At 42.1% G+C, this 17,420-nt stretch overlaps 1 protein-coding gene across 1 annotated transcript in view; it reads right to left on the reverse strand.

Moving 5' to 3' along the window:
- ST7L (suppression of tumorigenicity 7 like) overlaps positions 1 to 17,420 on the reverse strand; it is a 111,655-nt gene that overhangs the window by 33,998 nt on the left and 60,237 nt on the right. The gene's annotated exons all lie outside the window — the stretch shown is intronic.

Below are 17,420 nucleotides of genomic sequence, written 5' to 3' on the forward strand. Positions count from 1 at the left end.
AGTCCCTAATTGGTCTAGACCATCATGGCGTCTCTTGGAACCCTCCATTTAGAACTGTAAAGTATTGGCAGCAGGCTAAAGATTAAGGGGCCTACACAAGGAATTCTGAATATAGGCACCCCTCTACCCCGCCTTTCCAAGTTCTTCTCCAACATCCCTTGGGGTCCTCACATGTCTGTGAGCAGCTTCACTCTGCACAGGCAGCAGAAGAATGGGGGAGCCAGAGCTCTGGGCCATGGGGGCAGATTTATTTGGATGATAGGACTAATATTTGTGTAACCTGCTGAGACCTGTGTGGGAGAGTTTAGGGTGGTTTTTCTTTTGGTGAGGGGTTTGCTCCGGTTTCACATCCATTAACACAAAACATGAGCTAGTCAGGGCCCTTGTGGTCTGCGGTGAGGGGATTCCTGTGGAGAAATGGGACTGAGTGAGTCAGGCCAGGGGAATGTCTTCCTTGCAGACTGGAGTCAACTGGATAACTGATGAGCCAATGGTGGGATTAGGGAGGGGGAACGGGAGGGGAAGAGAAGCGCTTCTGACATCTTGAGCTGGGATTAGGAGGAAAGCCTTGGGGTAGTGGGAAGGTAAGGGGGTCGTAGACGGTCTGGATCAAGAATAGAGCTGCAGGAATTTACACAAAGGTACTGTCTTTGGGTAGAGCCTCAGGTCCTAGTCCACCCGTGCTCTCACAAGAATGCCCGCGTGACTGCATAAATGTCCTAGTTCTTCCTGGGACTTCAACCCAAGTTCACTCTGCCTGTGCTCTGTTACCTATTCCTTTTCTGTTCTTACCGTAGAAGGAACAGAGCCTCTTCAGGCATCTCATAGGGCTCTGTGCTTCCCCCCTGGACTCCAAATTGAAATTTGTAAAGATCCAAGTTTTACAGTTTCCTATAAATGGTTAAGAGAAGAGCAAGCTGGCAAGAGAGTGACACGTATGAACAGTAGGGTGGATAGCGAGGGAAAAGAGGTCCATGTGAGCCCCACTAGAGAGGCTATTCCAAGAAGGAATGATGGCTAAACAATTTTTCCTCTTATTTCTTAGCTTGCCTCTGCATTCCGATTGGCTTTGGACAACTAGCATCTATTCTGCAATAAACAAACTAATTTATTTGGAATGAACAGCAAAAGGAGAACTGCATTTGGTGCGGTCAGGGCTCCATTTAGTTCTACTGCCACCCACTCACTGCCTCTAACCCCCCCTCCCACCCCCCATTTAGTCAGTAGAGGTCTGTCTCTCTGGCAGCGGTCCCTTTGCCCCTCTCCTCTCTGATACTCCGTGTCGGTCCTCATTTCTTCTAACTTATAATATTTAGTAGAATGGATTGCACAAAGTGCCATCTGGATACAAAGTTAACTTCAAACACATGACCTCTATCCTTTAAAGGTCTTAGACTCTCTTAGAGAAGGCACGTGGCTGCAGACCATGGCTGCACGGCCTGTGGCCAGTTTCCCTTGTGTGCAAGTCAGAATACCAGCCTGAACCTAATCCTGCACTAAGAGCCAACCTCTGTGATTGCTAGCCTCAATAGCGCTAACCCATATGCTTTCTTAGAATGATGCTGGAAAAATGAAACCAAGGACTTCGGATTATTTTTAAAAAATTAAACACTGCCTGGCCCTGAATGTCTGTTTGCGAAAAGTCTTGTAGGTCTGACTCATGACCATTTACGGCCTCGTTTCTCTTCCTCCCTATTGCAGAGAGTAATTTCTTCTCCTTTTTCTCACCTCCCTTAGCAAGAACACCAGCCACTAAGTCTTTTGCCAAATTCTCGGACTCACTCAGGACATTGGTTTCTACACAGCTTAATATAAGAGAGATAATCAGGATTTTTTTTTTTCCCTTAGCCTTTCTGAGGTTTTTAAACGCCCTCAGTGGTCACAGGGTAGAAGCCCAAGGGAGGACGCCAGGGAGAGTATGTTTCTCATCCCTGGGAGGCCGTCAGCCTAGCTCCTGCAGCCAAATTACAGCACCAGAGAATAATGTGATGCATTCCTGGGCAGGTCCGTGGGACCCTGGGCGCCTGGGCCTTGTGGAGAGAGGTGCCAGACACAGAGCTCTCCGTAAGCAATCCTGCAGAGCTGCCCCCTGGGTGCAGAAATGAAATACGGGAGAGCTTCACATTACACAGAGACCTGTAGCTCACACCTGGTTATTGATGGCCTTGGTGGAGGCCTCTGCCCCCACCCTCCACTTGGGAACTGCCTGCTACTACGGGGGTTGGGCACCTTTGAAGTAATGTTGGAAAACAAGAAAGAGATGCTTCCTTTCCACTTTTTGCTCCTCCTGTGAGCCTGCACACAACAGTGAGGAAATGCACACATGTGAGATGTGTGTCTGTGGACACACACTTACTTCTCCCATGTCACAGCAGAGTTCTAGTCTACCTCCCTCTCCCCCAAAACAGAACTAGCAACTAGATTTCAATCAAATCCTTCAAAAGCCATACCAATATCAGGGATTCAGCCATCACCAAAGGAACGTTGAAGCGTTCCATTATTAATATGCAAGCAGCTGTGTGGTTTGGGGACTGGTATTCCCCTGAGGGGTAGCAGGGAGAGGATTCAGAAAGAGCAGGGAGAGGAGAGATCAATGGGAGACTACTGCCAGCCACCCAGCAGAATGGTTAAGACTGGGGGACTTCGGGACACCTGGGTGGCTCAGTTGGTTAAGCAGCTGCCTTCGGCTCAGGTCATGATCCCAGCGTCCTGGGATCGAGTCCCACATTGGGCTCCTTGCTCCGCAGGGAGCCTGCTTCTCCCTCTGACTCTGTCTGCCACTCTGCCTGTGCTCGCTCTCTCTCTCTCTCTCTCTGACAAATAAATAAATAAAATCTTTAAAAAAACAAAAACAAACAAAAAAAAACTGGGGGACTTCTCATGGCTGGTTCACACTGGAGATAGAGCAATTCGTGCCCTGTGTGCCAAGGATAATGGGGCAGCCTCCTAGGACAGCACAAGGTAGAACTGCCAAGCCTGCTGTCCAAGACCTGTTCTGTTTTGTTTTTAAGATTTTATTTATTTGACAAAGAGAGAGAGAGAGAGAGAGAGAGGGAACACAAGCAGGACAAGTGGAAGAGAGAGAAGCAGGCTTCCTGCCGAGCAGGGAGCCCAAAGCGGGGCTCGATTCCAGGACCCTGGGATCGTGATCTGAGCTGAAGGCAGACACTTAACAACTGAGCTACCCAGGCACTCCAAGACCTGTTATTTTTAACTTTTATTCAGTTAGAAAACAGGATAGCTTTGGGTTTCAGAGATAATGTCCACAAAAGAGAAGTCCTGGAGGGGAGCAAGCAGTGACTTTACCAGGGTAAATATATTACAGCTGCTGCACTGAACTGAGCTTTCCTAGAAGCTGTTAGTCTCTTCGGGTGACCAGAGGATTTCAGGCAATAGTCAGTGGAGTGTCAATAATATGCCTGTCCCTGACCCCAAAGGTCAAAGGGATAGAAGAGAGGGAGACTTTTTAAGTACATTCTTCCACTTCCCATTCATGGCTTAAATTATCCCTGAGCATCTTTGTGGCCCTTCCTCATTTAAGACATTTTAGTCATCCTGGAGTTGAGAAAGCAAGGGAATCATTGTCCCCCTGACCTCCTAACTCTGAACTACTGTTTGCTCACTTCCATTCTGCATATGAGGCTTTAGATGGAGCAGCTAGACACAGTTCTCTTTCTCTGACCAAAAAGAGCTGAAATCTGGTGACTTGACTTCACCACCACCAGCCCTTGCAAGCAGGCCTGACCAAACAGAAAGGCTAAACTGAGTGAAGAAAAAGAGAAGACCAGGCAATCCTCAGCTGTCCTATTGACAACTTTCAGGGTAGGGATACCTGGATTATTCTTTAGGATGTGATGTTCATGAGAAGCATTTTCAGGTACAAAATGGTTCAACATATACATAATTTTCACACTGATCCTGTGAGGCAGGAGACATTCTCACTGCATGAGAAAGGCTCAGTGATTTGTCTGAGGTCATTTGATACTGAGTGGCACAGACAGAACTCAAATAAATCTGGGGCTTCTCACTTCAAACTGTGTGCTCTTCTCAAGGACTAAGAATACCTCAGGCTGGAAGGGCCAGAATCCCAGCCCCTTCAGAACAGAAACTGATACAAAATATACTAGGAGAGTATAGGTGAGCAGAATTTACAAAAAGAACAGCCTAGGCCTTCTTTCACCATATCAACGAATCCCCTGTCATTTCCACCACCACAAAATGATCATTACACTAAGTAGTCTGCATTTAATCAACTCTGGCTCCTAGCACTTTCTATTTCTTTTTTTCTTTTTCAGATTAACATTTGTTTTCATTTTATCCATTTCTTTTAAAGTGATGCTAAGCATGCAGAGTATAAGTAGTCCTGAGAAGCCATGAGAGGAAACTGTTAAGGCTTTGGGTCTCTAAAGTATGTATTAGAATTTCCTTTGAGATTTCACTCTTTTTTTTAAATGTTGTCAACTCCTGGGCTAGGGAAGTATGAACAGGGAATGAGAGTGCTAAAAACCCGCCCTATCCCAGGCCAGATGCCTACTGAAGGCCTGGTAAAAGGCCTTGGGATCTCTAGCTGAGACAAGTAATTTATCTACACCAAGGCAAGGAGAATATACCTTGCAGAGAATCCCCTACAAGATGAGGCAGACAACAGATTTTTACTTGATCAAAAACTTTTACTGCTCTCAACCCCACGTCCCACCCTCATTCAAAAATCTGGACTTCTGTTTAGGTCCAAGACAGTGAGACAAAGCAGCTCCAAGAGAGGATGTGTGCAAGAGGAGCCCTTCCCTGTTCAACCCTGGAATGCATTCCATCAGAAACAGCATAAGCCTGCACATACCCTACCTATCCCACTCCTGCACCCCAACTGTGAAGGCGAAAGGGAAAACTGCAGGAACACAATGTTCATCCATCACAGACCCGGGCCCCCACTTGAGCTAGGGGAAGGACACCTCATGAAAACAGTCTACCTTTAGTCAGGATCTGTCCCAGAGCAAACCTTACTTTTTGGTCCATCCATCTTGGCTCTCACTGCTCTCCCTGCTCCCCACCCCCACTGCCTCCGCATGTGGGCTCAGAAGTCATCATCTAAAGAATTCCACTGCTCACCTCCTGCATAGCAGCACAGCCCCATGAGGCCGCACACCAGATGGAGGGGATAAAAGTACGAGGTCATGGCTTCTAGCAAGAGACTTTTTCTGAAACTAACCCCGACTCCTGGAAAAGAGGCAGAGCAGGAGAGTGTCGGGTGAGCTGCTGACGACAGCAGCTTCGTGGGTCTTGTGTGAAAAGGAAGGAAAAAGCCTTCATTAAAAATTTCCCTGCTCCTGTGTCCAGACCTATTTCGGATCCCCCATCTACTCCTTGAAGGCATCTGAGTAGAATGCAGAGATTGCCAAGCCAAAGGGTTAAATCCTTCCCATTTGTCGGGGCCTATTCAGCCCGCTGCCACACACAGGCTGAGGCGGAGGCCAAGCCCTGAACACGTGCCCTGTTCCTCCAGGCAGTCAGCTATGATGTAAAGGGAAAAGGTGTGGAAGGCTGACTAGAACACTGGGGAAATTGAGAAGGCCATCGGCAGGCCTCCAAAAGACAAGAGATGCAGGAAAATCATCACTCCTCGGGTCATTATGGTTGTTGGGTGACAAGGTACACAGGCAATAATCACAAAGGAAAAACAGTTAGAGGAATGGACTGAGAAGCAGATGTCTCCCAACATGGCAATGGGGGCGGGCGGGAGGGGGCGGGTGCAGAGGTGATGAATCAGCCTTTCTACAGGGGTGACTTCTGAGTTGGGAGTTTTAAAAGATAAGGGATGGACTGGTGGAGGGGAGTCAGGGAAGGCATTCTACAGTGAAGGAACTGGTATGTGCTGAAACGTAGAAGCAAGAATGTGCAAGCAATATATAAGGAATTTCAACCAGTACATATTATATACACTGGGGACAACCAAGAAATGAGAACGCTGAGATAAGGCTGAACTAATGTGAGCTAGCTGCATGTGCCTCAACTGTCACATGGTGTGGAGCCCCCGCAGGGCCGGGCAGCATCTTGATCTGTGTCCATCAACTCCAGGGCACCAATGGGAAAGCACAGGGATGAGCCCGTTTGTTACATATACAGGGACGAAAAGAGAGCTACGCTATAAATAACAAATGCTAAGTGTTAACTACAACTCACTAGCATTTGAGGTACTAGTAAGAGATGTGAAATATTTTATCCAGAATTGTGATGCACTAATGCAGGTTTACAGGCCCAGAGCCTGGCATAAATCAGGCCAAACTCTTGAGAAATTACAAGGTGAAAAAGGAACAATTTAAAATTAAAACTATGTGGTTATTTCCCTCACTCCCCCCACCTTAGAATTTGACAGGCTGCGATGTCCTGTTTGACATACGGGACTTCTGTGGCAAGCAGATTCGTCATGTCTGAGGCCACAGTGAATGGCAGGAGAGTGATGAAAGAGCTTTAGGGACCACAAAACCAGTTCACTGATAAGGGTGAAGATAGGTCTCGTGCACTACAAGCTGCTAGACAGAGCAGCTGCCAAAAACAAGAGACAAGTTCCCAACTCCTAACATCCAGTTAGGTCTCTGGCTTCTTGCATCTGTGAAGGTAAAAACAGAGCTATTTACCAGGTTCCTGTTCTACTTCCTTACTGAGCTTTCCTAATTTTTGAGGACAAAAATAACCAGGCCTTCCACAGCACTCTCTTTGTGCTTCTTTCAGAAACAGAGTAAGTTGACACCTGCACAACACAGGTTTGAAGTGCATGGGTCCACTTCTATACAGATCTGTTTTATGAACACATTGCAGGGCTGTAGATGTATTTGTTTCTCTTCCTGATGACTTTCTTAATAACATTTTCTTAATTTTAAGAACACAGTATATAATACATATAACATATAATACATAGTATATGTGTTAACTGTTTATGTTGAGGAGGGTTCTGGTCAACATTAAGTTTTTGGGGAGTCAAAAGTCCTAAGTGGAGGAATGCCTGGGTGGCTCAGTGGGTTAAAGCCTCTGCCTTCGGCTCAGGTCATGATCCCAGGGTCTTGGGATCGAGCCCCACATGGGCTCTCTGCTCCATGGTGAGCCTGCTTCCCGCCCCCCACCACCTCCCTCTCTTCCTACTTGTGATCTCTGTCTATCAGATAAATAAATAAATAAATAATCTTTAAAAAGACAAAGTCTTAAGTAGATTGACTGTACAGGAGGTCAGTGCCCATAACGCCTATGTCATTCATGGCTCAACTATATTACAAGACACACACACACACATACACACACACACATACCACTGAATAAGCCAAAAGGTGAACAGTATCCCAAGTGTTTGCTTTACTTAACTGGCACAGTCTGGTGCTGGGAAGCAGCCACTTACACAGTGACAGCATTTGGTTGGTATCATCTTAGTTTTTTCCTCCTTCCCTGGCAGTTTATAAAAGGTGATTTCTGAAACCTTTCACAATAGAAAAGCTCAAGGGTTTACATTCAACTGTGACACCACTATGAATTCATTAAGAAGCATGTTTCAGGTTGCACTATAATTTCCCTATGTAACATAAACCCATAGAATCTGACATAAGCTGATTGCTCATGCTGGTTATTTTATTTACATTTCTGAATGGAAGGGATTTTGATACTCTTAAAATATCTAACTGACTTATTATTTTTCATCTATTCTCTCAGAGCAGCTAGTATAATATAGACATCAAGACAAAAGCCTCAACTTGTATGACTGGTTAAGCGACCAAAGAAAAGTTATTGCTCAAAAGCAATTAAAAAAACAATTTAAGGGGCGCCTGGATGGCTCAGTGGGTTAAGCTGCTGCCTTCGGCTCAGGTCATGATCTCAGGGTCCTGGGATCGAGTCCCGCATCAGGCTCTCTGCCCAGCAGGGAGCCTGCTTCCTCCTCTCTCTCTCTGCCTGCCTCTCTGCCTACTTGTGATCTCTCTCTGTCAAATAAATAAATAAAATCTTTAAAAACAAATAAAAAAAAAAAACAATTTAATATGGAACTTGAGGCCAAACAAGAGATATGATTAGTCTCAATGACACCTGAAAGCTAAGAGTTAAAAAAAAAAAAAAAAAGTTAAGTAACTGTGTTCATTATCTTTGTCCAAATCCCATAGGAGTAGGTAGTAGCCAGAGGTTCAGAGGGCCTAGAGTTGATTTTTGACTTAACTCTTTCTCTAGAGACCTAATATTGGCAGACATGGTCTAGTCTACATGGGAACATAGGTGAATGGATGAGAGTGGGCTCCTTACAACCCAGAAATATGAAATATGCCTCCTTACCAGCATGTAACAAATCAGACTTCTGAGTTGGAAGATGCTACCATGCATCTAACTCACTATTTGGAGATACATATTCTGTTAACCCACCCAAAGAATAATAATTTCTATTTATACCAGCAGATATAGCAAGCTTGGATGGATTGCTAGAGAACTAACAATCAGCAGTAAATTCCAAAGCCTCATCTGTAGTCTTCTGTCTCCAAGTCATTGTTCAAATTGTCCCACTTCCTTTCCTCTGCTGCCACACTGAGTCAAATCAGTATACTCTTACGGCGCACTCTTCTACTCTATATACTTCCATCACATTACCATATTTATTGATGACATGCCTAATTAGTATAAGCTCCCTAAGGACAGACATATCATGTGTCTATTTTGAAATATGTATTCCAAGGTCATATCCCCAATGACCAGTTAGCACATACACTTAAGTCAGCCAATAAAGATTGGAAATATTTTGTAGTTACTCAGAAAATCTTGGTGGTTCCCCCTATAAAAAGGTAGAACTGTGCAGGATGTAGAATCAATCATCAAAATTCAGCTTGAGAGAGAAGGAAAAGGTCCCTATTTCAGTGCCTACCCCAATATCCTTTTATTATTTTTAAAAAATTAACATATGTTCCGATTTTCAGAATCAGTGACTGACTGGAGGATGCAGCTTTGGCATTAACAGTAGGCTCTGGGAAATTCTGTAGTGGCTCTTTCCCATCTTGCTCACATGACCTAACTCTCACTATCCCATTCTGCTTCACCATGATACTGCACTCTTTCATTTTCCAAACCAGAATGGCCCTTACCTCTTATCAATCTGTCATTAATAGGGATGAGAGGACACGAAAGAGGATGATGAAAATGTAAAACCATGAGAGGCTTTTGTTTCATGGCAGCTGATAGGTGAATCTGAGGCGAGACATCTCTTAAGTTCTGATTTGTGGAACACTTCACTTTTTGACAAAATTTAAACTATTCAGGAAAAATAATGAATACCACTGTTTATAAAAATATGCACTTGGTCAGTTAGGTGTTAAGATGAAGTCCTACATACCTCATGTTTGGAAGAGAATAGAGGCTCTTCTTTCTATCTTCCTTGTGTGACCGAAAGGGCTCCTAACTAAACAGAGTCTTCTGAAAGGGAAAGTCCTCTCTGAGTCTAGAATGATTTTTTAGGTCACTACATCCTAGGTGAGGCATGTGAAAATAATTCCTCAGTCACTTCCAGTCAAATGAATAAACATGCAAGGGTATGCCAATCTACTGCTGGAGCAGTAGCTTCTGTCTTGTACTAATAGATCCTTTGCCTTTCTCAAACCCCCTGCTGCTAGACTACGAGTTACCTGTGAACACACACTGTACCTCATTCTCCATGAAGCTGCCCAACACGTATCTGCCCACCGCATGGAGAAAGGAACAGATCCATCCGTAGTAACATCTTAACATAATGAAGGTGAATGCTGAAAATGTGGAGTACATTACAGAATAATCATTACCACACTGTGGCATGCTATAGAACGAGAGTTCACATAGTTTTAAATGTGGAGGCTCTTTAAAAACTACATTTTGAAAACAAACTAAGATAAGCCCTATTGGAGTCCTTCCAGTCAATCAGCCAATACCGAAAGAAGAAATCTTTTCAGGGTCTCCTGGCCTCTAAGCTACATGTTCTTTAGTGCAGCTGTTGTTGCGGTTGTTGTTTATGGTGGTCTGAACAAGAGCTAAAATACATCCAGAGCAAATTAATAAGAAAAGTCTACACAGCTAGGGCTTAGCTGAATTAGAATCCCCAGGCTCCCAGCAAGGGCTAAATCCAAAGGGATCAGAGTCAAGTAAATAAGAAATCCAGCTGAATTTTATCAGAGGGCAAAGTTTCAACTCTGAGTACCCCAGCAACCAAGGATGAATTATGCATAAGATTAGTAAAGTGCCTTCATCCACACCCCAGCCAGGGAACATTCTTCTATCTCACTGTGACTGCAGGAAACACAGCAATGTGTTTGCCTGCCAAGAATGGTTGCAGCTATACTCTAGATAGGAGTCTAACAAACACTAAAGGATTAAAATTTAATTGTAAAGCTGCCGCTACCTGGGAGTCAAAGCTTGAACTCTGGCTTCACAAAGAAAGTGGGACTCCCGTATCTTGAATAGATGAAAACAAGAGCTGGCACGTTCCTAGCAAAGGGTGTGAGAATATGCTCCTTTCTGAATTCTTCCCCAAACTGCTTCTCTTGCTTTATTTCCTACTGGTAATTCACAAGTGCTCAGTAAGAACAGAGCCCTTTACTACACTTTGAAGAATATATACATTTCATTTTCAGAACACTTGAAATTATAGGATGAGATGAGAGGGTGATTATGTGGTCTGAATATCAGTTAACTGAATATGAGTTCTCTTAATTTTGTCGAGCAGCATCTGAAACCCAGGTAATTTATTTTCTCAAAGCTGGCTGTTAGAGATGGACATAAGGCAATCTTAATGTCATCAGAGAGATAAGACAGATAATTTTATTTTTTCCTCAAATTCAGAAAGAATACTAAAAATAGCTAATCTTGTATTGAGGCCTCATCAACATTAAGAAACATACCTAAGTTTCCTACTTACTAATACAACTTCTAGAAGTACACCTGCTACCTAAAATTCCCATGTTAACCAGAAAATAAACACAAGTTATATTTTAGACCAAAAGTTTATTCTGTTCAGTTAAACTTCCCCAGATAATCCTTCACAAACTTACCCTCTGATTTTGAAAGAAGAATGATATTGAAACATGGGGTATACATTTGTAATTTAAATTAAGTTTCTTTATTATTATTATTTTTTTTTTAAAGATTATTTATTTATTTATTTGAGAGAGAGAGTATGAGAGGGGAGAAGGTCAGAGGGACAAGCAGACTTCCCATGGAGCTGGGAGCCCGATGTGGGACTCGATCCCGGGACTCCGGGATCATGACCTGAGCCGAAGGCAGTCGCTTAACCAACTGAGCCACCCAGGTGCCCCTAATTTAAATTAAGTTTCTTTTTTTTACCATTTCAGACTGTTGATTAAATTCCCTCTGAATCATTACAACCTACTGTTTGTGCCTACTGTTTCTTTAATATTACTGTACATTCAGAGAGTTAGATAGGCTGAGGTTTTTTATATTGTTGTCTAAGTATGTGATGGAATGACCAGTGTTCTTCATTCCTAAGAGGCTTACTAGCAAGAAAAGGAATGAAATTAAAGCGAACCAATTTGAAAGACAAAAAAACAAATGGGCATTCTTTATTTTAAAGCATCAGAGTTCATTAAATAGGCTTATGCTGTAAAGAGGGAAGAGATCTCCAGGTAGTTGTTCTACTGATGTTTTTGGTTTGCTGTAAGCATTTCTGCAACCTAAATGTCTTTTCTCTTTTCTGAAAATCTGTATCGGCCTTCTCATTCAAAACTCTTCTCCAAATTCATCTCCTGTAGAAAGACTTCCCTAGCAAAACCACTGTACTATCACCGCTCCATCATTCTATATCCCTTCAGCATTACTATTTTGTTTAAAATGTATTCTTTTGTACTTGTTCTGCTCTAAGTTGTAAACTGACATATTATTAAAACCAAAAATATATATCATGACTAAAGAGCTATCTATTGTGTGATTTCAAGCAAGTCACTTAACTTGAATGACTCAAACTTCCCCATTTAAAACACTGGAAAACCACAATCTGTCCTCCAATGGCTCAGGTAAGAAAAAAATGAGAGTCTAAGTATATACTCTTAAGAACAAAGATAATAACTAACTGAAATTTAAATTACTCCTCATTTAGAATCATAATATATTAAGTAGTCATACAATTTTAGTTCTCTTGAACATTAGAAATTTGATTGCTGGGAGAAGGAGCAAAGCTTGACTCAAGAAAGAAGCCAGTAGGGGCACCTGGGTGGTTCAGTGGGTTGGGCCTCTGCCTTTGGCTCCGGTTGTGACCTTGGGATCCTGGGATTGGGCCCTGCCTCCGTCCGGCTCTCTGCTTGGTTAGGAGCCTGCTTCCCCCTCTCTCTCTGCCTGCCTCTCTACCTACTTGTGATCTCTCTGTCAAATAAATAAATTTAAAAAAATAAATAAATAAAAAATAAATAAGAAAGAAGCCAATAAAAACTATTCCTCAAGATTGTAATTTTATTCTGTATACCATTATTCTATCCATTTAGGGGACTGTGCTGGGTCTGCAAAAAAACAAAGATGTTTTCTAAAAGAAAATCAGTAGTTTCCTGATGTGAATTCTAGTATCACTTGTGTAATGGGTTTGGAATAAGCAACCGACATCAATATCTAAGCACCAGTCTTCTGAAAACAGCAAGGCAGTCCATTTGCCCCAAGTGCTAATGATTAAGCAATCAGTATATCAATAGCAATTAGTGACAGGATGTTCTCAACTTTGACCCTGGGACGTTGCTTTGGGGGGAAAGGATGGTTAAATATACTGCCAAATAAATTCAGGGAAAGCTTTTGTGAACTTCCCAGTTGACAGGCACATGTTAACAGGGAAAGAACATGTTTTCCACAAACTTCACAACTGAAGGAAACCCTGGGGAAGGGGTATAAACATGCATTAAAAAGTACATTGTCTTGGGGCACCTGGGTGGCTCAGTGGGTTAAGCCTCTGCCTTCAGCTCTGGTCATGATCCCAGGGTGCTGGGATGGAGCCCCACATCGGGCTCTCTGCTCAGCGGGGAGCCCGCTTCCTCCTCTCTCTGGCTGTCTCTCTGCCTACTTGTGATCTCTCTCTCTGTCCAATAAATAAATAAAATCTTTGAAAAAAAAAGTACATTGTCTTGACTTTTATTCTTTTTTCCTCCTCTTTGAAAAGAAAAGTTTAGTACTTAGAAAAAATGGATAAACAAGTGTAACAGCAATATCACAAACTTCAGTCTGGTTCTTTTTGAAGAACAATCAGAATGAAGCATGAGAAATACCCCTAATAGAAGTAGAGAACATCTATTCTCTTGCTAGAAATATCCCAATTAATTAAGAAAATCAAAATGGGAATAAGCTAGACTGCCCAAATAAAGACTGAATTCAGTGGCACTAGCAAGAGAACAAAAATGTAAACATACAAAATGTTTTGACCTGTCATTCAGTGGGCTCCTTTTGTTATCAGTATAATCTCTGGGAAATGTCTCAGATATATTGCTGTGGAAATAGTATGGTTACAGAAAAATATTTTGTGGGACTATAAGCTTGGTTGCAATTCCAAATGTTTTAAGAACTATGTCAGTTCTTAGGAACTAAAGAAGTCTCACAGGTTTGAAAAGTAATCCATTTTCAAACAAAGTGAAGAAACTTGTTTTACTTGTTGGTTGAATTTCTGAATGTGGCCCTAAGTATTTAATAAAGAGGGATACAACTTTCAAAGGTTTTTAGTATGAATGAAATCAGATGGAGAATATAAAAAATCACTTCCTCCTATGAACAGGTTTCATGTCATGGTTGTAACAATGGAAAATTAGGAACCTTTAGAAATAATATATTTTTCCACTGGTATATATCAATATAAAGTTATAATTATCTATCAGCTCCCCTAGGTATGAAGACGGTTTTTACCCTGGGGGGGAAAAAATGATGAGAATAGTGCACAAACCTCGAAAGTTTTGATCACTATTCAGTAAAATATACTTGGCATTTATTTCTGCTTATTATTTTTTTAAATGTAATTTGGGGAGAAAAATGTTAATTATTTTTGGGAAGGGGCTGAAGAAACCCCAGTGGAACATTCCATAGAAAGGTCTTTTGTTAGCATAACATCTGACCTTCTATATCTTTGGAAATCATACAACTTGGCTAATGTAGTCCTTAAAGAATTAATCAAGCAGATTGTTAGGCCCTAGTTACACTGGAGCCAGCCAATTATGAGTTGCTCAGAAATTCATCACTGGCATGTCCAACCACATTTTCCCACATAAAGATTAGTAAAAATATGTGGAAACAGGGCCCATTCCCACCTCAGCACAGCTATAGTATGTGTTCAGTGAAACAGATTTCAACAAAGTTTTGCTTTAGTGAAACAAACTATTTATTTGGGAATCTTTCTGATCCCTATCTTTGCTCACTAACACCTTTTTCTGCCAGGTTGCTAGCTATTCTATTTCATTAAAACCCAACTAGGGGTTTTTATATGCAAACACACTTCCGAATTCAAAGTACTAAAATCACGAGCCACAAGCCTGAATTCTTCAGTAACTCAGTGAACCCCCAAGACCATCTATAGTCTTCACTGCTGTGATAATGCCCTCCCAAGACTTAGTAAGAAGAAAGCTTTTCTTGCAGGAGAGAAATGAAAGGGTCCAGGCTAGATGAAGATTGGTTCTCTAAGAAGAGGGCAGTGCTGCTCTTAAATAAAGAAGCTCCTTTCAGATAAGCAGAATCAGATTCCAGTTCATTTGGTTTGCTGGCTACCCTTACTTTGAACTCTCATATTTAACCCAGCAGGCTTCAAAGCAGGTGAGAAAATGACCTACCACTTAAAAGCACTTTTTCCTTTTTCAGGAATTCTGGCCTTGGAGAGTATCAGCTCTGATATCAGCACATTCCACATCTCCAGGGATTTATGCAATTTTTTTTTTTTATTGCTCTATGTCGAATATCAGACTTGGTTTTCATCTCAGCCAGGAGAAAAATCAAGAAAGAAAACCCTAACTTGCTGAAACTGAAGTCTTATTCCACACAGCTTCATACATGCAAAAGATAGGGCACTAAAACCACTAACCATTCTAATTACTCTTCCATTTATCTCAATCTGAGGCACAGTGAGGATTATAAGAGACCATTAATCCCTAGTGCCTTGTTTCACAAAAAAGCAATTTTTGTAACAAACGTATTTTCACAAATTCAAATTAAATTTAGTCTATCATAAAAAAAAAATTTAGTCTATCATATGAGCTAATATAAAAATATATCAGATGAGGAGGAGACCATGATAACAATGGAAAAAAATTAGGCAATTTTCTTAAATTGCTTTGCCTGACTAAATAGATTAATTTCCATTATATTTGGCTATCAAATATCCGACCTAATTGAAAATCCTAACATAGGTAGTTTGCAAATTTGTCGATATTTGATGTTCTACAAGGCAGTTTGCCAGTACCTACAACCTGAAACATTTCTCCACTTTTGGTGGTACAAATACACATAATGTACCAGCAGTACTGTTTAAATGACACCTAGTCACCATTTATGCTGCAATTTCTATGGGAAAATACATTTTGAGTTTACTAGCGGGACATAGCTCCTCCCAACCGTGAGGGGGTTAGGATTTCTCATCACAGCTGCACTTTGGTTATAATGATGACAATGCTGGGTGGCGACAAGAGTAACACTTCCCTAGTTTCTACTGTGGCCAGACATGGCTCTAAACACCTGTCATATTTTAAACTCATCTAACCCTCACAAGTGCTTATGAGGGGGAGAAATGGTTAGGTAACTTACCCGAAGTTGCACAGCCAGTAAGTGTCAGGGCTGGAACTCAAAGGAAAGCAGTCTGGCTCCAGAGCCTACGCTCACTGCTATCCTGTAAAACTGTGCCTCTCTACCTGGAAGAGGTGGCACTCTCCAGACCGTATAAATTCCTCCTGTTGCAGGGAGAGGACAGCAGGGCTTCTCAAGTTTTAAAAGCGCATATACGATCTGAGATGCCTGGGTGGCTCAGTCGGTTAAGCTGCTGCCTTCGGCTTGGGTCATGATCCCAGGATCCTGGGATTGAGTCCCATGTGGGGTTTCTTGCTCGGCGGGGAGCCTGCTTCTCTCTCTGCCTCTGCCTGCTTATGCTTTCTCTCTCTCTCTCTCTCTGACAAATAAATAAATACATAAAATCTTAAAAAAAAAAAAGTGCATATACGATCACCTGCGGGTCTTGCTAAAATGCAGATTCAGGAAGTTGCTAGTGGCACCGGAGATTCTGCTTTCTAACAAGTTTCTGGGTGATGGTGAAGCTCCTACTGTATAGGCCATTAAGTAAATAGGGAAAGAAGCAGAATTTGAGCCTCTGGCTCCCTCCTGGCTAGCCGGCTGGTAGGCATTTTTACATTGTGTTTATAAGCTGAGGATTGCCTGCATGTAACCACTTTTCATAAATTCTTCAGTGGAACCTGCCCTTGGTACTGCTGCATGGCAAATATTGGTGTGCAGGTACCCTGAGTAAATAGTTTGCTTTTAGGAACTAAAAGTGTACATGTAAAGGCCACTGGATAAAATGTGGCTATAAAAGTTTGCTGTGAGGCACATTTTTAACTCTATGCGACCAACTATACAAATATCTAAGGATGGTAAATAAATGCCTGTTTATTGCTCATTACCTAGAACTACAGTAAATTAATAACTTTTGGTCTAAAACAGAAGATTTTAGTTTAAAATGTACAATTATTCATTCTCAGACCCTGCTAGAGGAGTGCTAAGGAGCTTGTGCTATGTAATCTTAAAGACTCTTTTGGAGCATCACAGCCATGTCTCAGATAAAGACAGGTACTACATACTAACATTGATGGCTACAGCGGATAGTGAAACCACTCTGCACTAATTTTAACCAGTATCTCATGGAAGTACATGACTAACATATGCTACATATCGATTCTAGATTCTAAATCTCTCCCTTACTCTATTTTCCCTCCTTTCCAATGCCCTGAGAGAACTCCAAGGACCATCCCTCCCACCGCTTGCCTGTGATCTCAAATACACAGCTGCATATATTTTTCCAGTTCTTAAATGGATGGGATTCCCTTTCCAGTCAATTTTTTTCCATGCCAGAGTACACAGTAAGGTCATCTCAGTTTGAGATGCACTCACTCCCCAGCCAGCACCACTGTGAACAACAGTTACTGTACGATCACTACACTTCACTTTTACACCAAAAGGAAACAGTCAGTTTCCAACCCAAATATCTATACTCCCTGAACAATAGTGGAAAGTCACTCTCCTTGAAGACTGACCCAGAATCAAGTGCAGTTTCAGACTGCTAGGCCTACTGCCAGTGGCAACTTAACACATTATACAGCTGACCTTCAGGGAAAAGGGGAAACCAGTGCTTTTACTCCTAGTGCCAGAAGAAAACCAACTAATCTTTAAGGTACCAAATAAACTGTTCTTAAGGTAGCAAAAAAGATTGT

Source organism: Neovison vison, chromosome 2 (genome assembly GCF_020171115.1).
Source record: "Neovison vison isolate M4711 chromosome 2, ASM_NN_V1, whole genome shotgun sequence".
NCBI lineage: Eukaryota > Metazoa > Chordata > Mammalia > Carnivora > Mustelidae > Neogale > Neogale vison.